The sequence below is a fragment of the Mirounga angustirostris genome, unplaced genomic scaffold (assembly GCF_029215605.1).
Source record: "Mirounga angustirostris isolate CCGP_5_RB_7025 unplaced genomic scaffold, mMirAng1.0.hap1 SCAF_3, whole genome shotgun sequence".
Classification (NCBI taxonomy): domain Eukaryota; kingdom Metazoa; phylum Chordata; class Mammalia; order Carnivora; family Phocidae; genus Mirounga; species Mirounga angustirostris.
In genome coordinates this window covers 128,384,526-128,409,687 of record NW_026991711.1, presented here as the reverse complement: position 1 = coordinate 128,409,687, position 25,162 = coordinate 128,384,526, and the positions used below count along the sequence as shown (strand labels likewise).

Below are 25,162 nucleotides of genomic sequence, written 5' to 3'. Positions count from 1 at the left end.
GAGAGGTTTTACAAAGTGATACAACAAATAAAGGAGGAAAAAGAATCCAGGATCATTTTTTTTTCTCTCTCTCCATTAAATGATACTCTCTCTTATGCTTTTCTGTTGTCAAAAGCCCTCTCTACATTCTGTATTGTTAGGTCATCATCTCCTATAGTTTGCACAATACGATGTATTATGGATTGCTCACAAAGCAGCAGATATGAATTCTTTATAATGGATTTATTCTTTTCAATTTTTTGTCATCTTTGGGCTTAATAGAAATAGTGCAGCATGTTATATTGTGTGATCTGTTCCTAAATAGATAAAAGATTTCTGTGTTTTGAAGGAAACATTTATATTGGTTAATTTGCTGCATTGCCTGCAGGAATGTTAGTCTGCAGGAGGAAAACAACTGTTTCCTGACAAGATTTTTTCCTTAACTCTGTTAGAAACTCTTATTTTAACAGTAAAATAAAGGGAAGTAATCCATAAACAATTACAGAATGGTATCTTCAGGAATGTTTACCACCCCTCAGACAGAACACCTAAGACTGTGAGATACAAAGGTGTCTTTTCTTAAACGAAGAGAGGCTCTTGCTTAATCCCCTGCCCAGCTTGGAAGCCCCAGCACTAGGCTGGCGTGAGTGTGCAGACATGAAGCTCGACATTCCCCCCGTGGGTATCAGGTTCCCCGGCCCACTCTTTGGAGAGCCACAAGTCTAACTGTAATAGAAACAGAATGTGTGCTTTTCCTTAAAGAAATTAAACGCCACTGTCCGCAATGTGCAAAAGACTGTGAAATTGAAAGTGTGTCCCTGGAGTGGATGAAAAAAATAATAATAAGTGGCAACTCAAAAACAGACTACTGGCAAATAATCAATTATCTTCTGAATTACTATACAAAACTACGGTTCATTTTGCCAGCCTGTTGGGGCAAGCGCTGCACGCAGGAGGCTGTCAGCTTGGATGGGGTAGTTTTCAGTTGCCTTCCAGGGGTACCTTCCTGCAAACCCCGGCTGCCGGAGAGACGCAACTGTAGAGCTCGCGTCACTGGTTTGCGGAACTAACTGCGAAAGAGCAAACTCATCCCGAAAGCAATCTGTTGCCTGTTTCATCTTGGTGGATACAGTGTGACTCATACAGCTTAATTTTTAAACCTGGGGTAACAGGTACACTTCCCGAAAGATTAAAGACCGGGTGAGGCTTTGCTGGAACAGCTCTATTTCATGAACTCGGGTGGAATCTCTTTGCCTCCAGAGGGACTTAGAGCTGGCTTAAGCACAGGAAAACAGGAAAAGGACGGAGGTTTTACTACAGGCTGCTCGTATAGATAAAATGGGTCGAAATTTAGATGGTTTTGGAAGGAGGCCTAAGATTAATAAATGGGGGTGGGGGGCAGTGCTGATGGCCAGCTGGCTGAGGTTTCGTGTCGGTAAAAGTTTAAGTGAACCAGAAAATGTATATATTAAGGTTTAATAAACAGTGAACATTCCGGATAAACTTTCCAGAAATGCAGGCCCATGGAAACATGTGAGAGCATTCAGCATTTCTACAACTGAAGAAGACTATCATAGACGAAGCAGCTTTGGAACCCAGCTGACAGAGAGATTGTACAGGAAGGAAATATTGCGGCAGAAAGATCGTCAAATCTCAGTGCCCTTGTTTACTTTTTAAAATGGGGAGAAAACTGACCATTTTCAAAATCTGGCTACCAGAGTTTAAGTTCCCTTACTGTAGAGTAGGGGATATCCACTCCTTAATAAAACCCCCACCGCTCCCCCACATAGTCAGTCCTGACCACGCTCCACGTCCCCCCTACTGCACGCAGATACACGTGCACACGTGTGTGATTATACTCATTTACAGATGTGGACATGGATGCTAATTGTTCAACAAGGACAGATGATTAATAAATGGCAGTACTGGGGTTTATCAAGTCACATTTAGTCATTATACATACCATTTCTGTTACAGCGCATAAATCACTTTGTCTGTAGGCCACAGAATAAACTGTCTTTTTTACTGACATTTGAAATCACAACAATTCTTCAATAGCCTGCTAATTTACTCTTCCATGATGTACCTATTCTTCAGCCACTCCTTAAAAAAGCATATTTTTTAAGTAGTTAATAGCACGCACGGCTGAAGAAGATGACGACAGACGATAGCACAGAGAAGTATACAGCGAAAATAGATCTGCTTCCCTGCTCTGTGGTATCCCGCCTCAGAGGTACCTACTTCCCCAGGTTCGTAGGTTTTCTTCCTAAGTTAAGGATGCCTTGTATCCACTACTATCCTCCACTACTTTTCTGGTTTACGTAGACAGGAGCACACAGTACGTGGTTTATCTCGTTGCTCATTTTCACTCCAGCTATTAGCAAAATCTCAGTCAGGTCTGCCGAGTCCATCAGAGGTGAAATTATTTGCTGTGTTGCAATACGAGAGGCTGCATGAAATTAAGTCTTGACTTGACTTGGCTCTTTCTCAACTTGTAAAGGAGAGAATATTCTCTCTTTGTATCTTGCAGCATTATTAATTGATATGTTGTCAGCACTTCCATAAATATTTCTATGCTGTAGTGATTTTTCTCATTGAAATGTATGCTGTGACAATTCAGCACATTTCTCCACCTATTAGATCAGATACCATCAGTGAGAAGAGAGTGAAGCAACTCTTACTAGGTACATCAATTCTTTCACGCCTAAATTACATTACACTGCATTGAATACTATTATGAAAGTTTGGAATAATATAGCACTACAGAACCATTTAGGCTACCCAGAGGCCTGGAGAAAACTGATAAATCTCTAAAGAGGGAGTTGACTCTTTTATACAATAAGATCAAAATCGTGATAAGTTACTTTGCGCTTAATTCTCCAATATTACAGAATATTACAATATAGTGCCCCCTTTATTGGTAATTTTCCTGTTCATTAGTACATCAACAATTGAATTTATGAGTTCTGAAGCTTATTTTTTATCTTGGTGTTTTGATAACCTGACTGACATTGGGTTTTCGTACTGTGCAGTTGTCAGGCATACTGGGTGTTTCATTGACAATCTCTGCTAATTTAGGGGATTTTTGCTACCCAACAAATGAAAACAAACTACCATTGTAAGATATGCTTTTTAAAAGTCAGCCTATTCTTTTTGCTCTCTCAGAAACCAGTTGATATCTACCCTCTCATAGACTGACCAAAATATTGCAGACCACTTAAGATGTCATTCTGGGACAAACTCAAGACATGAGTATTCTATTAGATTAAATACAAGGTTTCATTCAACATGTGGAGAAAACCTAGTTGCGTTCTTACGCTAATTGAAGGTTCTATTTGCCCAAGAGCTTCTGGATCACATCTTCCAATTCAGAAGAACATCTAGTTTAATTTCACACATTAAAATGCATTGGTAATGCATTTAGAGAATGCTTTGGGTTCCCAAGGACAGAATTTCCTAGAAATTTAGGTTGGCAATTGTGGTTAATAGATTAGTTCAACTCAAATTGTTGAAGAAATGGTAGCTATGACAATAGAAGAGGGGGTCGTTCCCAAAATATTTCTGCTTAGTTGGTTCTGTTCTGATTTTTATCATCTTGTATCTCAAATTGTTTCCAAAAGGCTAATTTGGGTTTTTGAATAAATCCATTGACCTTATTTATCATTCCTTCTGTAGATTTCTTTCTTTCTATTTTTTTTTTTTTGCATAATTACCATAGAATGTGTGGATATTGAGTAGAGAAAAGAAGAAACTTATGAACTTGGTCAGGTACAGGGGGGGATTCATTGGTGGGTATAGGTGGTGTGGCTGCTTTGACTCCTTCCTGGCTGTGAAACCATTTGTTGGATGAACATTCAAGAACACTCACAGAATAATGAAATTTAGGCATGAAAGAACTGACCACCTAAGTAAGAGTTGCTTCACTCTCTTCTCACTGATGAAATGTCAGAACCAGTGAGAGAGAAAGAAAGGGGAGATGTTTCCTGGAAGGGACCATCAGTGTGCCCATGTGCCCTGGAGGCCGGACCCTTTGAATTTTCCACAGCCTAGGTCCTATCACTCAGTCCCCCAATAAGGAGGCAGACATCCCCCAAATGCCCCTGTGCGATGCCTAGAGAGTTCTACTTTGTAAGGAATAACTTATGTACCATGAGCAATGTGTTCTTAAGGCTACCCTAATATCTGTTTTCCAAATGACAACTTATCCCTCCCAAGAGAGAGAATATGAGGGATTTTTTATTTTATTTTATTTTTTTAAGGTTCTGATGATGGTTTTTCTAGTCCTTCCCTCTTTTCTTTAGTAGCTCCTACAGTTCATTGCCTCTCAGGGAACACCTGGAATGGGCAAATAGTGTTCTTCCCAGGTTGTAAGTTTTATATTAAACCTGGGAAAGTGAGCTCTAACTGCAGTTTTCACTTCATTCTTTAGCTTCCAAATCACAAAATTATTATACATACCTACAGTTTTCAGAACATTAGGTTGAGTACACTGTGTACCATATATTCTATTACGTATTTGTGAAATCTTTTTTTTTCCTAAAGTGTAAAGAATTCTCCTTATTTTCCACACTATCTGGCATGACCTACTAAAAACGTCTCATAGGGAACTCCACCTCCCTCTTATCCCCATAGTCTGGTCAAGTGAAAGAACTCGTTGCTGTTTACATATAGGCTTCTCTTAATTGCACTAGGCTTCTGCTTTGTCTTATGTAACTATTATATAATTCTTGAAAATTCTTGAATTTTCACCTTTACTCGGATAACCTTGGGAGAACCCCACCTAAACACATTCACGGACACACACACACATAGACCCATCTGTCTGACGGTCAGATCCTTAACATACCCCAACATCACACAAGCATATGCCTCTTCTGACACATTCTATGCATTGCATGCTAAAAGATTCCATTGGGATTTACCAAATTTATGTTTTCAGGCTAGTCATTTATCATTACAGACCTATTGTCTCATCCTTGCTAATTAAATTTGCTGAGAGTGAGGAGGATTCCTAAAACAGAGTTCTATGATAGCTTTAAATTGAGCTGAATAAAAATCAATGGGGATTAGAGAAAGGTAGTCTTGATATCAGAATAGCATTAGATTTCATATCCTCATTGGAAATGTTATTTCTTTTCTGGAACTCTCTCTTCCTTCATCATTATAAGAAATGAGATATGCCTTGGCACTCATTTGTGTGTGTGCATGTGTGTGTATGTGTGTGTGTGTGCATGCACGCATGTTTCTCCTGTCGTGGGGTCTAGTGAAACCAGATTCTTTGGGTGGACAGAAGAAAAGGACAGATTTCTTAATGTTTGCTTTTACTCGACTGGACTTTTAAAGACAGCCTTCTTTATGTTTTCCATTTATAGTGTATACCTGCTTATCCATATACTTTCAGATCAATAAAAGAGTGGATATTTAAAAGTATCCGTGGTAGCCAACAGCTGGAATCATGCCAGGCATCTTTACATTTTAAATTCTTCCTGGGCTCTAGAGGCAGATGAGGCCAACTTTCCTTTTGACTCAGCAGGCAAGTTTTACTATGATAAGAGTATTGCTATTTTAAAAAGCAGCTCTTGACAATCTAACTCCAGAAAGCATTCCCACCCTGTGAAATAGTACAGAGGCCCCTGCTTCCTTATTGATGAAACACTGGAAAATAATGCCCGTGAGAAGCAAGTTTAATCATTTGGTAGCTTAGCTTCTGACTCCTCAGTAGGTTTCTAACCCAACTGCCACGCCAGATCTGGTGTCCCAGTTTTTCTTACTGGGCAGGTAGAAGCAATCTAATCTTCTCAGGGTTGGCACACAACAGAAATTTGGCTTGATGAACCCCTCTGGGGGGGGGGGGAGCTTGATTTGGTTGTCCACAAGGATTCATTCTAGGCATAAGTTTAGCCTTTCAAGTGTTACGGGATACCTTCCTGATTTTCTCACTGCTTCATTATAACCCAGGTTTCATTTCTAATCTAGTTCTGACTTAGAGTAGCCTGTCACAGAGCTTGCCCTAAAGCTTCTGGATATTTAGAACTCTTGATGTCCAGTAAACAGTGTAAGGTGATCATTTGTCAGCATCAAGAAAAAGTTTATCTCTGGATATCTCTAAGTGTGAGAGCAACCTGTGGATAATATTAATTAATTAATAATCGTACAGATTTATTTATTTTGTACATGAATAATCTTGGGGAGATATATTTTGTTGCTAACACTACTTATGTGTCTGATTATTTGCAGAAGGAAAACTACTTATTCCTAATCTGAGTCATTTGATCCAAAACAGCATTCTTTTAACCTTGATCTAATTTGACATTGTTGAAAGAGTTGTTATAAAAGGTGTTGAAGAAGCAATGAAAGCCTCCCTAGCTCACGTCACTTACTCTGTAGTACTCCAGGATATTAGTGGAACCTTTGCAAGTGTAGATCTCAGTGTGTGTGCGTGTGTGTGCGTGTGTGTGTGTGTAGGGTACTGCAACAAATGTATCATTATAGGAGACATAAACATTAGAGCTTAAACCATATATTTTTCTGTGAGAAACAAAGCTTATATGTGGGGAAAAGATAGCATCAGCCTCAAGAGTCTGGAATATATCAGACTTGCCAATACAATATATCACAATGAATTTATCAGTCATGAGTCATAATAAGGTGATTACCTTTTCAGTGAGGAGGATATGATTAGTGACAAAAGGTAGTGGCAGAACTTGATGGTGGAGGCTAGGAACATGGAGGGAATATGGTATGTGTGATGTTTCCAAACTGTGTATTCTGTATTTTCAGACTCAACTGACAACATATCACAAGATGTAAAGCTATTGCCGTCTATTTTTGTTACACCTTGTACTACATTATCTAATAATTGTAATCTTGTTTCCAACATTGGACTATGAGGTCCTATATATTTTATTTATATATCTCTGGAATCTGTCAACGATTGGTACTTAATACATATGAGTTTTGTTAAATAAATGTGTAGGAGCCATTTGGGCCACCAACTGTATCCAGGTCATGATTTGCCAAGTGTTGGCTACTTCAGCTTGTAAAGGGTCATGGCCTGAGATACCATATTTTCTAGTTGAAAACCAGTTCTTAGAGAAGAACAGAAAGTCTCTTGAATATGCACTGTGTGTGTGTGTGTGCAAATACATACATATATTTTTAACACAGTATGTTTTAGAATGAAGTCTTAAGATAACAGAGCTGGTAAAACTCACATTAGAAACCCCTGGTCCAACTTCTAATCTCAGGCTTCAGTATCCTCCAAAATTTATCAGTCTCCTGATTGGATTCTTCTATTATTAAAAATTGATAAAATACTCCCACTTCTCTCTTTTCTTTATATTTTTTAGGTAAAATGATTAAGTGTAAGGGCTTATGAAAAATAACAAGTCATAGAGACTCACACAAATGGAGGTCTGTTCCCTTGTATTTATTTTCTCTTTACAAAGCAATCCTAATCCATTTTATGACGATGTGCTTGGTGCTTGGAAGTTACATACAGCATTGAGTTACACCCCAATTCGTGTTACTAAGATTGAAAGTGGGTCGAAGTCCCAACTGCCCTAAACAAATAGTTACATAGAGCATTAGTGCTCTTGAGGATGAGTGAGACAATCAGGAGATTGTCACCATTTTTGTCAATAATGTATCTTTTCTTTCTTTTTTTTTTTTAAAGATTTTATTTATTTATTTGAGACAGAGAGAATGAGAGACAGAGAGCATGAGAGGGAGGAGGGTCAGAGGGAGAAGCAGACTCCCTGCCGAGCAGGGAGCCCGATGCGGGACTCGATCCCGGGACTCCAGGATCATGACCTGAGCCGAAGGCAGTCGCTTAACCAACTGAGCCCCCCAGGCGCCCCAATCTTTTCTTAACCTGATTGGTGCTAAGTACTGTGCCAAAATTAAAGCCAAATAACATGAGACCCTTGGCTATAAACAATTACAATTTTACAGGGACTTTTGATTATCCCGATACACCCTCCATTCAAACACCGATGATTATACAATATATTAGATGTTGTGCAACATCCTGTCTCCAGGATTCAGTAATGTGATCTCTATGATAGTTCTGGAAATGGAATGAAATCAGTGATAGGAGGTGGGAATAAGAACAACAGTTAATGAAATTAAATGGGAAAGCTCCTTTTTCCAATCCTCAAGATTATTCATGGGTCAAGACTCTTACCTACTCAAAATGAGACCTGTGGACACTGTAGCTTTCAGATTCTTTTTATATTCATATTAGCTCTTGGCTCCAGATTAGTGAAACATCTATGCAAACTTAAGTCCACACCATAGATTGTCTAGGTAACATCGGACATAGACCTTCAAAATAACCTGTTGCCTTTCTGTGATTTTCAGAACAAAAGAAAAAGAAAAAAAAAAGTATCCATAAAAATGTTCCTAAAATAAATAGTAAAAAAAAAAAAAAGAAAAAGAAAAACCTCCTGAAAAGTACATTTCTTTTGCATCAAACCCACTTTTCATTTTGCACTGACTTCCATCTTATGGACAGAGATTCATTGGTAAGGGGAAGGTGTTGCTCTGAATAAACTAAGGTTACATAAATATTTTAAAATCGCAAACTTAAAATAGGTAACTTTCTGATATAAAACATTAGCAATGATATTTTAAAATATTAATACTGATGTTTTAAGGTAATCAATAAATCACAAAATATGCTGAAAACATAATTTTGTCCTGGAAAAATTGATAATGTTATTGCCACACAATTTTATCTGTACTAGAAGCAGTAATATATAAAGCTTCGATTTTTTTTTCAGCTTTCCCTCATTGATAAAGTCTTTTTGTTGTCATATAGCAACCTTATAATATATTTTAATAAGAGGAAATGGTGCATAAAGCTCAAAAACTAGACTGAATATTTATCAAGGCTATGGACTGTGCCTATTTTTATTTACCACTGCATCTTCAATGTCTAGCACAGGGCCTTGAATGTGACATAAATAGTTAATATTTATCAAGTGCGTATTACGTACAAGTCGTTCTCAGCACATTACATGTATTAGCTCATTTAATCGTCACATCAATCCTATGAGGTAGGTGCCACTTTACAGATGAGAAAACTGAGGCCCACATTGGTGAATTAAATTGCCGCACATCATATGGTTAAAATCCAAACTCTGGACATCTGGCTCCAGACTTTGCCCCTTAATTACTATGATGCTAGACTGTGTGCATTAGACGAACTTTGAATGCTAACTGAATAAAAGAATGGGAGTGAGTACACATGAAAATCTATCTTTTCCTATTAGTGCTCGCCACCTCAATGTTTTCAAAAGAAAGCATGATGGCACAGGACACACATATTTATTAAAGGAAAGTGGGTGTGGGTATGTTTGAGAGGGCATGTAGGAAGACAGGCAGTGTAAATGAATTTAGGTCTTTATGAGTTCTTCGAGGTCATTTATATATGTAATTATCTAATAATTATTAAGATTATGATGAGCTAGGTAATGTTTTTTAAGTGCTCCCTTCAAATTAATACCTATGAATTATATGTGAGAAGGAAAAAGAATTGATCAAAATATTTGTCTCAGGCAAAATCAATTAGTATTCTTTTTTTTTTTTTTTTAAGATTTTATTTATTTATTTGACACAGAGAGAGATAGCGAGAGCAGTAATACAAGCAGAGGGAATGGGAGAGGGAGAAGCAGGCTTCTTGCCGAGCAGGGAGCCCGATGTGGGACTCGATCCCAGGACCCTGGGATCATGACCTGAGCCAAAGGCAGACGCTTAACGACTGAGCCACACAGGCGCCCATCAATTAGTATTCTTTGTGCTATAGTGATTGACCAATTCCTACATGCGCTATTTTGCTAATGTCACTCATTTCCTGCAACTTCTAGTTTTCTTAACCTATAAAATAGGAATGATAATTAGAATTGAGTTTGAGAACCACTGAAAATTACTCAGCAAATGCAGACATTTTTGAGAAATCATGGATTAGAGGGTTATGGAATTTCAAAGGATGTTTGTGAGGCCCGAGAAATGGGGGTAGGAATAATTCATACTTTTCTTCTTAAGCAAGCAAAAGCACCTGAACTTGTTTAGCAGGCCATAAGCTAGCTAGGTTCAACAGGAATTTTAACTGTGTAAACATTGAAATTGAGATACTATGTTATTGTCTAAATTTCAGAGAATATATTTGCCCAGAGTAATTTCAGAGTAGCCAGCTTATCAGTTTATCTAATTTCTTGGTAAAATATGTTAACAATGTAGAAAATCCTGTCCCTAATTGCTAATTTTGCAGGTTTATTCTTAACACTTTTATTTGGTGGAAGTGTGTGTGCATGTGTGTGTGTGTGTGTGTGTGAGTTAATGGATCTCTTCCTGTCACTTTCCTCTTTTTTGTAGAATTCTCTTCTCTGAATTGCTTGACACTAAGTGATATAAATTTTTAAATACAGGCAGAAAAGCTGTTATTTTTTATTTAGCTTTTACTGTGTAATGGAATTTGTGACAAGATTATTTGCCACAATGTTATTTTGTGTCTTGATTAGTGTTCTTTGTAAAAGACCCCGAGATATGTGTACAAAAGGCACTGTATGAGCTGTGAATGGAGGGGCAAATGACCTTTATTCAAATGTAGCCAAGTAGTCATTACCAAAGTTTTCAGCAATTTGAACTGCCTAACTAGAGACATGACAACAGTAATTGTGGATGTCCTTAAAGGATAGCTGTATACATTTTGATCAGTAAGTACCCTGAGTACACTTTGAAAGAAGCAATTATTACTAGGTATAAGTTTTGCTTGACTTAAGTCCTTTACAATTGGCCTTTTAGAAACTTCTTGGGCAGCCCTCGCCGACTGAATATCTTCCCACTAACAACAACATGGCCCGGTGTTGTACAGCAGAAATATGTTTGCCAACACTCTAATGACTTGCTATCAAAAGTCTTTTGTCTCCCAAATAGATGAAACTGAGCTCCAGGGCAATGCCAGTGTTACAGGTGTTTGAGTTAGACAGTGGCCAACAGCAGAGTATCAGCAATGTAAACTTTCTTGGGTAAAGGTTAGCTCTCATTTTTAAAAGCATTACATTTTTTATTGCATATAGAAAAAAAAAAATTGGCCAATATTGAAGGTCCCTGAGCCGGGCAACCCCATGGCTCCATCACCCATCCTCAGCGTTGCACAGTGCATCTCCCAAAGCACTGATTTTCTCAAGTGTTCCCATAGTAGAATGTTTTGTTTTCAAACCAAGTCAGACTCAGAACCCAAACTATAAAATGGATAAAAACAACGAAAGGATAGTTTTCAGTCTTTAGCACTTGTCAGAAAATACTTAATTGCAGTATCTGTAAAACATCTTTTGTTGGATTGGTGCAGACCCCTCGTTCCCACTGAGCCCAATTTGAAAACTACCAGGCTGTCCACCGGGCGGAGAGCTCTTCAGAACAGAAACTATGCCTTTAGTTCCTGTCACAATGTTGCAAGGAAGTCAGTACCTAACTAAAGACTTCGTCATCTAGGATTTACTTATCCAGCTCTCCCAGACACTGAGCTTTGTGTGAGGAGGAACATGCACTTCATTCCTTGGAAAGTCCTGCAAACTCACTTTGAAGCTATGTTCTTTCTTCACAAAGATCATGTAACTTGGTTGTCAAGTTTTCCATGCCTCCTAGAGACAAGAGACAGCCTCACAGCAAGAGGGAAGCAAAATATATAAAAATCAGAAAGAGGAACATGTATATAACTGATGTACGTACATCATTTGGGATCATTTTAATATAGACTCAAGTAAATCTATGTGTCCCTGAGTGCCTATTATATTACAATACATTGCAGCTACAGTATAAGTATCAGTAATTATGACAAAATCCGTTGCTAACATAGGTTAAATTAATGGAGCATCTTCCTATTTTTAAAAGCGTGGATTATGCATAAGAAGGGTTTCCGTCACGTAATTAAATGCCATGCCTCTCTCTCTGTGTGTCAGTCTTCCTCCCTTCTTTTCTCTCTTCCCTCTCCTCAACCTACCCATTGTAATAGAATGAGTCCATCATCGAGGCTGTGAAATAAAATCTGTGTTCAATTTCTGGCACTTTCACTTTCTAGCTCTGCGACCTTGGGCAATAATGTTACTCAGTAATGTTATATTCTCTTTGTCACTGTAGTAATGAGGTTTAATGAGATAAGTGGTGGGCAGTTTAGTTAGTACTTAATAAATGTTTTTCGTTCGTGCTCAACAGAGATAAACTTCAGTTATTTATACTTTATCATCTTCTAAATTTCCTCTTGTAAACTCAGTATTTATGCCATGTTACCTTAGTTTTGGTTATTGCTGCTTCACAAATCACCTCAAAACTTGGTTTAAAAACATGTTATTTCTCCTGATTATGGGAGTTGACTGGCACAGATAAGCAGTTCTTCCCCTTCAGAAGGTGATATTGGCTGAGGCTGCCATCCTGATGACAGGTACTGGAATGTTCCGTATGGTCACTCAGATGTCTGGTACCTTGGTGGCACTGTGGGAAACTCAAGTTCAGCTGAGACACTGACCAGCTGGGCTTCTCTCTACATTAGTCTGAGAGGCTCATCCTCTCACCGTGGCCTCTCCATGCGGCCTCTTGACGAGAATGGCTACTTCTTACATTAAAGATTGGGCCCCCCAAAGTGTAAAAGCTCACATCTACAATTGGCTCAATGCTGCTTCTATGGTATTCTGTTGTGGAAAGGGAGCCAGGATCTGACAATTCACTGTTGGAGGTGACTCAAGAAAGGTGGGAAGTGTGGTTGATTGGAGGCCATTTTGGAAACCAGCTACCACAGTATTTGTTTTCTAATTCTTTGTCCCTGGCTTATCCCCATGACCCTGACAGTGTTGTACCTTACTTAGCATTACAGATGAGGCCTTTTTACAATTCTGCTTTAATTTGGAAGCAAACAATGCTGGCAACTTTACAGGTATCAACATATGAGATGATAGCCTTTGGTCTAGCTTCAAAAAAGTTTGTTCCGGGGGCACCTGGGTGCCTCAGTCGCTTAAGCGTCTGACTCTTGTTTTCGGCTCAGGTCATTATCTCAGGATTGTGAGATGGAGCCCCACATTGGGCTCCAGGCTCAGCGGGGAGTCTGCTTGAGATTCTCTCTTTCCCTCTCCCCTAACCCATCCCCCTGCGCTCTCTTTCTCTCTAAAATAAATAAATCTTTTTTTGTAAAAAAAGTTTGTTCCAATGTTGATGAATAGCACAGCCCATGAATAAAATAAATACAGTATATTTTTATATAGGATTTGCTTTATAAAAAAAGAAAAAGCCTACTAATTTGCTATTACTACCAAACCATCCCAAACATAATGAGGTTAGTTATGAATTGGGCCATGGTCCTTTTAAAATGAAATTCACTTTCTCACATCCTTTTCATTGAGGTCCATGTTAAAAGTGGCTAGAGCAAAAAGAATGGAGAAATATTTTGCTGTTAAACTCAAAAAAAAAACAAAAACAAACTTAACAGGGTTTGAGAGCACTGTAGATTACCACTGGTTTTCTGAAATGAGTTATTTTGTCCAGTTCATTCTGATAGTTAAATTTTGATGTACAAAAAAAAAAAAAAAGGTACATATTGTCATTAATCCTCCCACAAACTCATAATGTTTCTGAGTGAGAGGCCTCTGAGAATCAGATGGACCCTCTGTCTAGAAAATGCCCATATGCTCTAAATTTTGCATACAGGATCAAGGGTTTACAGCTACAGTCAAATGCATCTCTGAATCCCAGGTTAAGAACCCCAGTTGTAAAAGTCATTAAATCCCTAACGAGAGCAGAAAGGTAAGTTTCTCTTGATATGTTATTTCCCAAGGCAGGACTTAGCTGTTTACAATGAAAAGTTACTTTGTCAACCATGTGGACAATCACCACTGCTTTGATTCTATTACAAATATTATACCCATTCCATTCTAATCATCCTATTCAGAGGTAAGGGATGGGGGGGGGGTGGGGGCCAAAATTAAAGAAATACAACCAAAAATAAAATTAAGAAGTTGTAGTCTAATTCACCTATGTTTCTGATGGTTCGGAGCCTTCATTAATGTTTGTAGAAGGAGCACAGGGATTTGGATTTCAATACTGGGCTTAAGGTGCAGCTCTTGGACCTTCGGCAAATACTTTAAGCTCCCACTGTCTCTCCCTTTCTGCCTGCCTGTGCCAGTGCCTGAGGGGGGAAGGGGTATCTGTGTGTGTCTCTCTGACAATTTCTTTGGCTTTTTCACTCACTATCGCTCTCTTACCCTCTGTTTCTTGAGCTACTACATTCTTTCTCTCTGTCTCTCTTCCACTCTGTCTCTCTTTTTATATCTATCCATATATGGGTACATACACATCTGACATAAAAATATCTCTAGGGACCTCACAGAGATCTGGTGACAATCAAATAAGATGACTCAAATGCTTTTGAAGTATTTTGTAATTTTTACAGTGCAAATGTACTTAAACAGTTCTTATTTTGTAAGACTTGTTACTGAAAAACTGTTTGATTGTGGTGGAAAACACAGAGCTGGTTGGGAGACTTAAGTTCTAGCCCTGTTTTCAAGAATTTGCTGTGCAATCTGAGGCCAGGCTGTAAACCTCTGGAAGTCTGTTTCTTCAGAAATGGCAGGCAAGGTTATACTAGCTGAGCTCTGGGCCCTTTTGCAAGCTCTGTTTTTCTTCTTGAATCTCTAATCTAGTGGACTGGGGAGAAGTGAAGTTTTCCCCTATTTTTGTCAGATTATGGTATGATTCCTGGGTACTTTGATGCCAGTAGATTCTGTATATGCCCAGTGAGTGGCACAGATGAAGCTTCCCTGTCTCTACAGCTGGTCTCATGGGACTGTTACCTGGGAGAACTAGACACCCACATGGTTTCTGCTTCACAGCCATCAGAATAACAGGTTTAAAAATCATCTGCAGATTACATTCCTCTGGGGGCAAACTTTCCTGACGTTTGTACTTAGTTTTAATTGTAGGAGGAAGCCTTCTCTGTTTGGCTCATCTATTTGATATACTGAATTTACCCAAAACAGACGGGGCCCTTTGTTCCAGCACTTCGGCACATTGGCTTATGCCATTTTGTAACCTTACGTGCTTCTATGTTGTTAAGTTGCAAAGCTTTCTGTGTTCTTATTGCTAGTCGGTGTTGTCTGGGACGCCCGTATCCACACCAAAAGGGAGCCGGGCTCCTGTAATTGTGGCAATGTTTACTTCTTCCCATCAGTGTATCCGCTCTCTTTTCTGAAGTAATCACTGTAATTACACTTCTTCAGTGAGTTGTGCTCTATTGTGTCACCAGGCCTATCTGCTCAACATCACTGTGTTTTCTTATCTGAGTGCTCTCAAATGGGGCAAGTGAGATGTGTTGGCAGGCCACCTTCAATCAAATTAATGTGAGACCAGTGTATTGTCAACAGACATGGTGGCGGTCCCTATTTATCCTGTTTCCACAGAATGGTACAGTAACTGACCTAATGTTTATAATGGAGTGTTTATTTGGCCGAGAGGTGCATATATAGGCTAATCCTTAAAGAACAGTAATAAAGTCTATCTTCTTACTACTTGGACTTTATTGTCATGCCAATGGAACATGTTACAGCTGTGTTTTTGTAAAAAAAAAAAAAATGAAGTGAGGTGAAGTGTTTGGATTTATCATCGTAAAATTTTGGATATGCCAGGACTCCCATGGCTTGAAAAGTAAAATGTTGGTTATGAGCCTCTGTCTTTTTAGCTTATTACCTCAGTGTATGTTTTCAACAAAATGCATAATACTCCTAAAGCTTTATTATAGAGTTTCCGTTATAAGTAACATGGAAACAATGGCTTATGCCTTTAAAACACACATCACAATACTTGAGTAATTTTAATTTTACTTAACAAAAAGAGGATGCAATAGAACAAAGGCATTTCTTTATATAGTAGCCCTATGTTAAGTTAGTCCTATAATACAGTTGTAGATTTTTGGGTACATTTATTTATTCGATTTATATTGCTCTTGATTTGACAGTACAGCAAAATTTCAACAATCAGAAAAGGAAATTTTCCATCCATTTACCAAAAGCTATATATCCCAAATTATGTACTTATTTTAATACTCTAAAGAACAGGAGTAAGGAAAAATAATAATTTTCATCCTTAATTTGTACTGGAAATTGCTACATGATAGTGATCAAATTAAATATGCAAATATAATCCATGTTCTGGATTTCCTAATGACTTATTCTTATAGTTAGAAGTTTGGAGGATCGTCTCACATGTACAAGGAACTTTTGTTCTCCAATTTATGGAAATTAGAGAATGACTGACCTGGTCATACACCTTTTCTTAAGTAGATGTTGAGGATCGGGCCCCAGCCCATGTTTTTTAAGCATATGTAATTATAACTCAGACCTCATATTCCATGCAGACAGTGCCTTCATGTGAACAAGCTTAGAGTAGATCTTAATATTTTTATGTAAGGTATTTAATAGATCATTCTGTGGACTTACCCGAAAAAATAACCAACACAACTAAAATGATACTTCTATGAGAAGATATTCCTGATGTACTAAAGGGACTCTTGGAAGACATTCTAACTTGTAGGCTGGTGACATCACAGTAGTATATTTTCTTTTTGAAACAATATCTAAAAGCATAAAAGGCAGGAATGTCCCATTTAATTCCTAAATGAAACACGTAACATTTGGATGAGGAAAAACAGCATAACTACAAATGCTTCCCCTTTTAGTAATGGCCAGCTTTTCTCTATAAATGACTGGGGAGTCACCCCAAAAGATTATATTAACAATCTATTATTTTTTTTTATCCAATAGAACATAGCAACTGGAGGAAAAAAAAAATGTTATTTTAAGATTTTAAAATAATTTCTCCCTCCAAAGCTGACACTCTATAAATGAGTTTTGCACCTCAAGATATTGCCATAAAGTTGCAGACCACCAGAGATAAGGGTAGTAACCAGGGAGATTAATTAATGATCAACTAATGATTTCTGTTAATTACTATACTAATAAGTTTAGTGTTGCTTATATTTTACATTTAATTTTAAAGTTTGTTGTGCTGTATATGGTGACTAGTATTGTAATTATAGATTGGTTCTTGGGGCCCACTCATTTACTTCCTTGTATAATTAGTTACAACTGTGTTCTCTAAGTCTGAATTATTCTCAGATGTTAATTGGCTTTTAGAATCTCTCCTCACATTTCGTTATTAAAAAAGATTCATCAGAGGAGACTAGTTAGGAAGCGCTTACGGTTAAGGACTGTTTTCTTATAAGTATAACCAGCTTTACCTCAAAACATTATTTCTAGAGGATGACCTTGTGTCATTTCCCAAGCAAGGGAACTGTGTTAGACACCTGCCCTCACACCTGCTGGATTATGGGGAAGCAAGAATAAGATGGGGGTGGTGGTGCAGCAGCTCAGTGTCAAGGAGCCAAAGGACTCCTCTGCTCACCATGACTATCACCCATGGCTTGGGGGTGAGAATGTGACAGGAGAGGTAGAGAATCCTGCCCAGGAAGCATGATAACCCTATTCCCTTCTCCTTGTTAATTTAATCCTTGCTATGCTCCTTCCAACAACTCCACTTTATTTGGAATATCTTGGCTCTGTTGATGTATTCTTTATGTGTTTGCTATTTTTTCTCTGCATGCTACTGCCTAGTATCCAACATGGAGGATGTTGTCCCCATTCTGCTTAGACGTAAGGTGTTCTTGGTTGCCAATGCTAGGTCCCTTCTTGAATGGAAGCCAACTTCTGACCATCATTATACCACAGTTCTCATGATCTAAGGACACTTCTTTTCTTGAACATACCAAAACCTTTCATATCTGTAAAGCTTTTACATACATTGTTACGTCTGTATGCCATTCCACTTTTCCATCCTACAAGACTTAGATTTATTTATTCATCTGATATATAATTAATAAGGAGCTACATGGACTAAGAACTGCGTTAGCTAGTGGTGACAGAGAGATGACTTATCTTCAGTACTTGTCTTTGAGAACTTAAGAGTCCTGACAGAAGGTATTCCTTCCTCTGAGTACCCATAGCATTTTATACATTTTAGGTTGTCTTAGATACGGCATACTCTCCCACCTTCCCGTTTCTCTAGTCCCTAGAGTTAGTTTCTTAGCATAACATTGTAGAAATAAAGAAGGCCTTAGGGATCGTCTAATTTAACTCCATTTGTAGATGAGGAAACAAATGATCAAAGGGCTAAGTGAACACAACTAATTACTTGAGCTGAGACTAATTGCCCAGACTTGTTTTCTCCTAAATCTAGCATTGTCGTTCACTGTCCCACCGGCTTTGCAAGTATTTCTAGAAGCTTTTGGGAAGCAGTCATTACTTCTCTTGGATTACTAGGGTGCTAGTCATTAGCATCAGCCTAGCCTAACAGTGTGTGAAACTAGACCATAATGGCTAAAGAGGAAATATACTTTCAGAAAACAAATTCTCAGTGAGTATTTTACATGCTGGGAGTCATGACTCAGCCATGCACAAATGACCTAAGCCAGAATATTCTAAAGTGACGGAAAAAGAATATTTCTTTTACCTAAAATGACAACCAAATGCGTCTATCTAGTTAGGTTGGTATATGATTATAGCACAACAGTTTTGAGAGACAAGTGTTCTTTATTACTGAAATGCATCATAATGCATAACCCTGAATTCTGCTGGAAATCTTTGGAGCCTGAGTGGTCTAAAGAACATAGGTTCTATAAACACATGGACCCCAGACTTCTTTACTAGACTTTAAGTGGGAAATGAAGGATAAGCTCATCCCTACTTGTTACCAACACAGGTCGTGGTATGACTCTAAGAAAAATATTTTGTATCCACTAAATCTGATTTATCTTTAAGGGTTCCACCCATGAGATTTGCTGCCATTGCAATTCTGTCTTTTTTTCCTCATCAGTTCTCCACCTCCTTTGCCTCTGGAGGACTATCTTTGAAATTATGATTACTTTCTAGCATATGGATTTTTAATTTTCTGAAAAGGTATAAAGCAGCCAGGATTGGATAATGGAAAGCTCCCCAGACTGGTGCAGGACTTCTTGGTTCTCATTCGGATGCTGCTGCTACTGAGATGTAAGAGCTCTGGGCCTCCCCCCGCGTCAAGTGTAAGATGCAGGGGCTGAACGAACGGCCTTCAAAGTCCCTTCAAGCTCTGTGATTCAGTGATAGGAAATTGAAGCTTTGGCTGTTAATTTTTCCATTGATTTCTGAAATTCTCCTTTAGTAATCCCTGACTCTGAAATAAGTCAAATATAAAAATAGCATGATGAAGTTACTGTCGACACTCTCTTTAAATAACTTTAAACTGGGGCGCCTGGGTGGCTCAGATGGTTAAGCGTCTGCCTTCGGCTCAGGTCATGATCTCAGGGTCCTGGGATCGAGTCCCGCATCGGGCTTCCTGCTCCTTGGGAGCCTGCTTCTCCCTCTGCCTCTCTCTCTCTCTCTCTCTCTCTCTCTCTGTCTCTCATGAATAAATAAAAAAAATAATAATAACTTTAAACTGCACAATCCTAGCTTTTCAAAATGAAGTTTGGGGAAAATCCATTTTCGGAGAGTTCATAATTAACATGCATTGTATAAGCAGCTACAGCAGCCTACTCTTCATTATTAACATATAGCATAGTTTGTCAATTCACTGGTGAATGCTTCCAGTTTCGGGAAGCCCTCTGGGTAAAGCCCTGCTTAGCAGGTTTAATGTGAAGAGTTGGTGTCATCCTAATCAGCTGTCCCTGACAGAGTAAACATGGTTCCGTCTGTGCTGTCCCTCCCTGGCTGGCTGTGGGTTTCCAGCCCACTGAGCACTTGATGCCAAACAGTCTGTTAAGGGACAAGGAAGAGACTCTTTGGGGATCCCTGGTATTTATCGCTGTTTAGGAAACTTGAGGTTCAAAGGGCCAGGACTCATATACACCAGTTTTATTCTAAATATTTGATTTGATTAAGGACATGTTGAGGGATTATTAGCTTTTTTGGCTTTTTTTCTTTAGCATAAGATGACACTGCTGTTCTGCTCAGGTGTGTTTTTGTTAACCCTGTCTTTTGTGTAACTAAATATAGTTCAAAGACCTGGCATACCATCCAAACTGTCGGGTTTTTTTTTTTTTTTTCAAGTGAATAAGTCTTGATTTGTTATCCAACTCTGAGATGTTGCTCACATAAGAAAGTTCATTTCCAGAGAAATGAATCAAATTGCTTTTTAAGTATGGACTCTTAAAAGTATAAAACATATTTAAAGTCAGTTGTTACAAATGATTGTTTCCTGAGCAGAAATGTATAAAATAAAAACAACCATAACTTAATTGTAGAAACACATGTGTAGACACACACGTAACTATATATATTAGGGAGATAGGGTGGCAGGAGGAGGTGCGCTGTTGAAAGAAAATGGTACAATGAGTAGCTAGCTGGTGGGGGTTTTCACGAAAATGATTAGGAACAGACTGAATCTTCTTAATTCTTGCATTCTTGTTCCTTAGTTCAAAGTTGTGAAATTTTCCAGTTCAATATGTCCTGCATTTGTTAACTTGATTAAACATATTGATTTTTCATAATTAAAAGGCAGTTTACTATTTTATAATGATGTGCTAATTCTAAAGTACATGGAAGTTTTCTCCAAAAGCTTTTTATTTTAGAAGTAAATGTAAAGGTAATATGAAACTTCTTTACACGTGTACAAGTGTGTGTACGTATCTGTAGTTTCATAATAGCTTTTTAGCAGAGTAGTTATTGTAACACTAAAGACAACACTTGAAGAAGAAGAAGAAGAAGAAGAAGAAGAAGAAGAAGAATACAATAAGCATTCTGTTTGAAAATGTGTTAATTAACCTAACTTCATGCCTAAAATATTCATGTATGTATCTATTTATGTTTACAAAAAACTAAATATTAGAACGTCAGGTGAAGAGCAATAAACTACGTAGGTAAAGTACAAAAGGAATCCCCAGTGCATTTTAGTCCTCCCTGAGAAATTTAGAAGAGACAACTTTTATTGGTTGAAAAATAATTGATTTCGTACTTGAAAAATAATGCCTTTGGGATTTTTGTTGTTTTGTTCAAGGTGTAACTTTTTCCTATTTGGTTTCAATGTATCTGTGCTCATTCCCCACTGAAGAGAGTAATGGAATTTTCAGGAATATCTTTAAAATGTACATTAAAACAAATTGTGTTTTTAAAACAATGTATCCGAGGAGCTATAGCCAGGGTTTTAGCAGACTGTTGGCCTCAGAGCAGTGTAGGAAGTGATCATTGTAGCAACTGAGTCTGAATTTTTTCTCTTACAAAGATCTGAGGGAACACAGTATATGTTTGCCATGTGTAACTTCTACTGGGTAGGAGATTTATTGCCTTTAAAGTAATCTGCACAATAGAGCCTGTAATTATAGATTGTAACAAATGCATCAGGGCAAGTGGTCTTGCCTGAAAAAGTTTAAACTTTTCTCTGGCACATGTCACATTAACGTTGAAATGATTCAAGTGCTATTTTTCAGTATGAACCATTTTAAGTAGAAAAAACACCCTGAGAACTAAGCCAGTCATAAGAAATAATGCAAAATCATATTTTAGAGATATAAAGCAATTCGTAGTTAGTCTTTATATTTTTTTCAGGTCAAGAACATTGAAAAAGAAAATAAAAATATTTTCTTGTTCACCTTGAGTATGATTATCGTTTCATTTTTATGATGAATTCTATTATTCTACTTTTATTAGCAAGCAAAAAAAAGAAAAACAAAACATTAATTTTAAATAAGGGCCCATAAAAAATTCTGTACTTATTGGGATCTGTAAAAAAAAAAAATCAGTTTTGCTTACTGGAAGGGTAAAATGCTGTTTAATATACTTCTCTCTTTGCAATTAGATTAGATTTCTTTTAGTGGAGAAAAACTCATAAAGGATACAGCCTTGGAGATGTAATATGCTCTAACATATTTAAATAATTAGACTTCTGTCTCATTGAAATGTATGTGCTCTAGGTTTGATAGTGATAAAAGCATGAATATTAGTATGATTAGGAAATTACATCATGTCACAGCATAATTGATTGATTGATAGCTGAGTGAAAACTAACCATAAAGCACGTGAAAATAAATGCCTGTTCAGTAGTTATTCGGGCAGAATTTTTACATCTACCCAGTTGCAAGATTAGTAACTGAAATGCTCATCTCCCAAACGAAATAGAACGGATGTTTCTTCCTTTTTTTTACTCTGCGTGTGTGTGTGTGTGTGTGTGTGTGTTCACGCACTTTCATTATAACACTGGCAAGGAAAAGAATACGATTCAAAGTGCTTAGTGCTCAACTCAGGAGCTAATTGTTCCTCAAGACCTGTCAGATGGACACTAGATTACTAATTGACTCTATGAGCAATTAGTGTTTGGGAATTTCCTTTCAAAGTCTCAAGTTTTAAATGTAAAACTTCACTAACACAAGTGTGGATGCTCTTTTTACTCATCTCTTGAGAATTGAATTTCCCAAACATTTAAACTACCATTAATTTTTAAAAAGCATTTTGTCTTTTTTTTTTTCTGTTTGTGCTTTCGCTTTCTCATTCCCTGCCCTAATCTATTAAAGATTCCTGCTCACACAAGTCTTTGGCAACACTCACGCTAGTGGAGAAGGGCTGGAGAAGCGAGACCACTGCAGGATTCTCTGTTTCAAAGCTGAACCAATATTCACCATTGACATATCCATTCATCTGTGCAGGGTCATTGGAAATCCTCTCTCTCTAGTTTTTCCTTCCCTTCAGGGAGCAATGCTTAAAAGAGCAAACCCCTGGTGTGAAGAGATAGGAGAATTCTCAGCATGGCCAATGGTGCCAGGAATCGAATTAAAGTTGTCCATTTGCAGATGACCAGCTGTTAGAGCTCCCAGCACATGGAGGCCCTGTGCTTTCAGTTGATGCTTTGTTTACTTGAAATTCTGTCGGTGGCACTTCAGTTTAATTTTTTTTGATGGCAAAAGTCGTATCATGCCAAAAATATGCCAGGAGGGTAACAACACTAAGATATGTGCTGCTCAAGAGACTTATAACACTTTATTAGGTTCCCAAGGCTTGCTCAAGGAAAAATAAAAATTTTAAAGCTTTGCAGGAAAGGACTGTGCTCCACGTTGCAGTAGCCAAAAAAAAAAAAAAAAGTTAAATCATTACTGAATTCACTTCTCTTTTGAGGAATTTAAAACTTGTCATTTCTTCTGCAATTATTGACATTCCCAGATCCATTTTGGCATAAATCACATTTTGATACAACTGAACCCACAATTTTTTTTTTTAAAGATTTTATTTATTTATTTGAGACAGAGAGAATGAGAGACAGCATGAGAGGGAGGAGGGTCAGAGGGAGAAGCAGACTCCCCGCCGAGCAGGGAGCCCGATGCGGGACTCGATCCCGGGACTCCAGGACCATGACCTGAGCCGAAGGCAGTCGCTTAACCGACTGAGCCACCCAGGCGCCCAGAACCCACAATTTTGACTATCTTCATATGCATTATCTCTTCTTGGTGAGAGGCACTCGGAAGACACGTGCTGCCATCAAATCTTAGATGCCCGAAGTCAGCACTGAAGGTGTTTTCTCCAGTTCGATTTTCTTTGTTATCATAGGAGGCGTTCGCGTGGCTTAACTGGTTGGGCAAAGTTAAGAACTGTCAGAATTAGCTTTGCAAGGAAAGATTTGAAAACCCCGGGAAGAACGTAACCTGTTCAGGAGACGGAAGTTGAGAATACGTAGTCCTCCTGCCAAGTCCCCGAGAACCAAGCATGTTTCAACGATTGTCAGCTTTGAGTTTGTGATTGCCACTGGTTCGTTATGTTTCTACTTTCACTTTAATTTCTCTCCGTTTTATTTGCAAATAGTGAAGAGTGCCTGGCACAAGTAGGTCCTCAATAATCTTTATTGATAGAATGAATAAATGATGTTTAATATTTTTTATTTATAATTAAGATTTTTTTATTTTGCTTTGTTTTTTTAGTACCTCATTAATAAAAAATTGTCATGTGCTTTACTTGGCAAATTCTATTTAATGCTTACTTTCCCCCAGATACAAGTTTTACATATATCCCTAGGATTGCATTTGGAAAAACGTGGGAAATACATGTGCCCTAAGCATCTATACCTATTCAGATGTCTCCTGGCTACAGTTCGTTGTGCGGCGGCTTGTTCCTACCACCTTCATTATAATATCACCCTTGGAAAGCAGGTACGCGTAGTTTGAGAAGTAGTATTGTAGCAAACAGTTTAATCTCACTAAGTGACCTTACACAAAAGAGAAAATGTACAGTAACAGTCAGACTTGTAAAAAGGGCAAACTGTATTCTCAAGCAACCCAGAACGGACTTTAACCACAATGAATGGACTGTGTCATCATTTTAAGAGCAAGCTACACAACTGATTTTAGAAGTACCTACCTACTCTTTAGATTTATTACAAAGTACAGAGCATGACTCTTTTCCCAAAAGCGTCCCCTCCAAAAAAAAAGAAACCTTATCTCTCATCTCTCTCTCTTTCTCTCTCTCTCTGTCTCTCTATCCATTTATCTGTTTTTTAAGCTATGCTAAGGAGCAGTTCCCATTGGTGCAATGAAGCCGTTCCTTTTCTTGAGTGATCTAGACCTTTTTAAAAAATGCCATATCTGGTTATCCGTAATATAAAATAACAGATCAAAGTTACCATGGTGCAGATTCACATCTTAAATATCAGTCTGTTCCCTCTAACCATTAGTTATCAAGTATCGTTTGGACCAGTCATGGCATAAACTCTGTTGAGAGAGTTTTACAAATAGAATGCAAGTGATGTGACTTCAAGTATAAGAAATTTAAAAGCATATTTATAATTCTTGTTCCTGATACTTGGTTACCTATCCAAAGTTTTTATTTTTTTTATTTTTTTATTTTTTAAAGATTTTGTTTATTTATTTGAGAGAGAGAATGAAATAGAGAGAGAGAGCATGAGAAGGGGGAGGGTCAGAGGGAGAAGCAGACTCCCCGCTGAGCAGGGAGCCCGATGCGGGACTCGATCCCGGGACTCCAGGATCATGACCTGAGCCGAAGGCAGTGGCTTAACCAACTGAGCCACCCAGGCGCCCCAACTATCCAAAGTTTTTAAACACAACATTTAAGTATAACGATTAAACATTTTATCACAATCTTATTACCTGTTAAGTCTTACTCAGTAGCACCCA

At 38.0% G+C, this 25,162-nt stretch overlaps 1 protein-coding gene across 7 annotated transcripts in view; it reads left to right on the top strand.

The window, feature by feature from the left end:
- FIGN (fidgetin, microtubule severing factor) overlaps positions 1-25,162 on the top strand; it is a 130,257-nt gene that overhangs the window by 72,258 nt on the left and 32,837 nt on the right. Inside the window, exons 1-2 of one of the 7 annotated variants that reach the window (XM_064586632.1) lie at positions 2-23,783; positions 24,048-24,181. The exons of 4 other annotated variants lie outside the window; for them this stretch is intronic. The gene's annotated coding sequence lies outside the window, so the exon portion shown is untranslated. Of the gene's footprint in view, position 1; positions 24,182-25,162 lie in introns of those variants that run through there. 2 more of the 7 variants (XM_064586631.1, XM_064586630.1) reach the window with 2 other exon arrangements.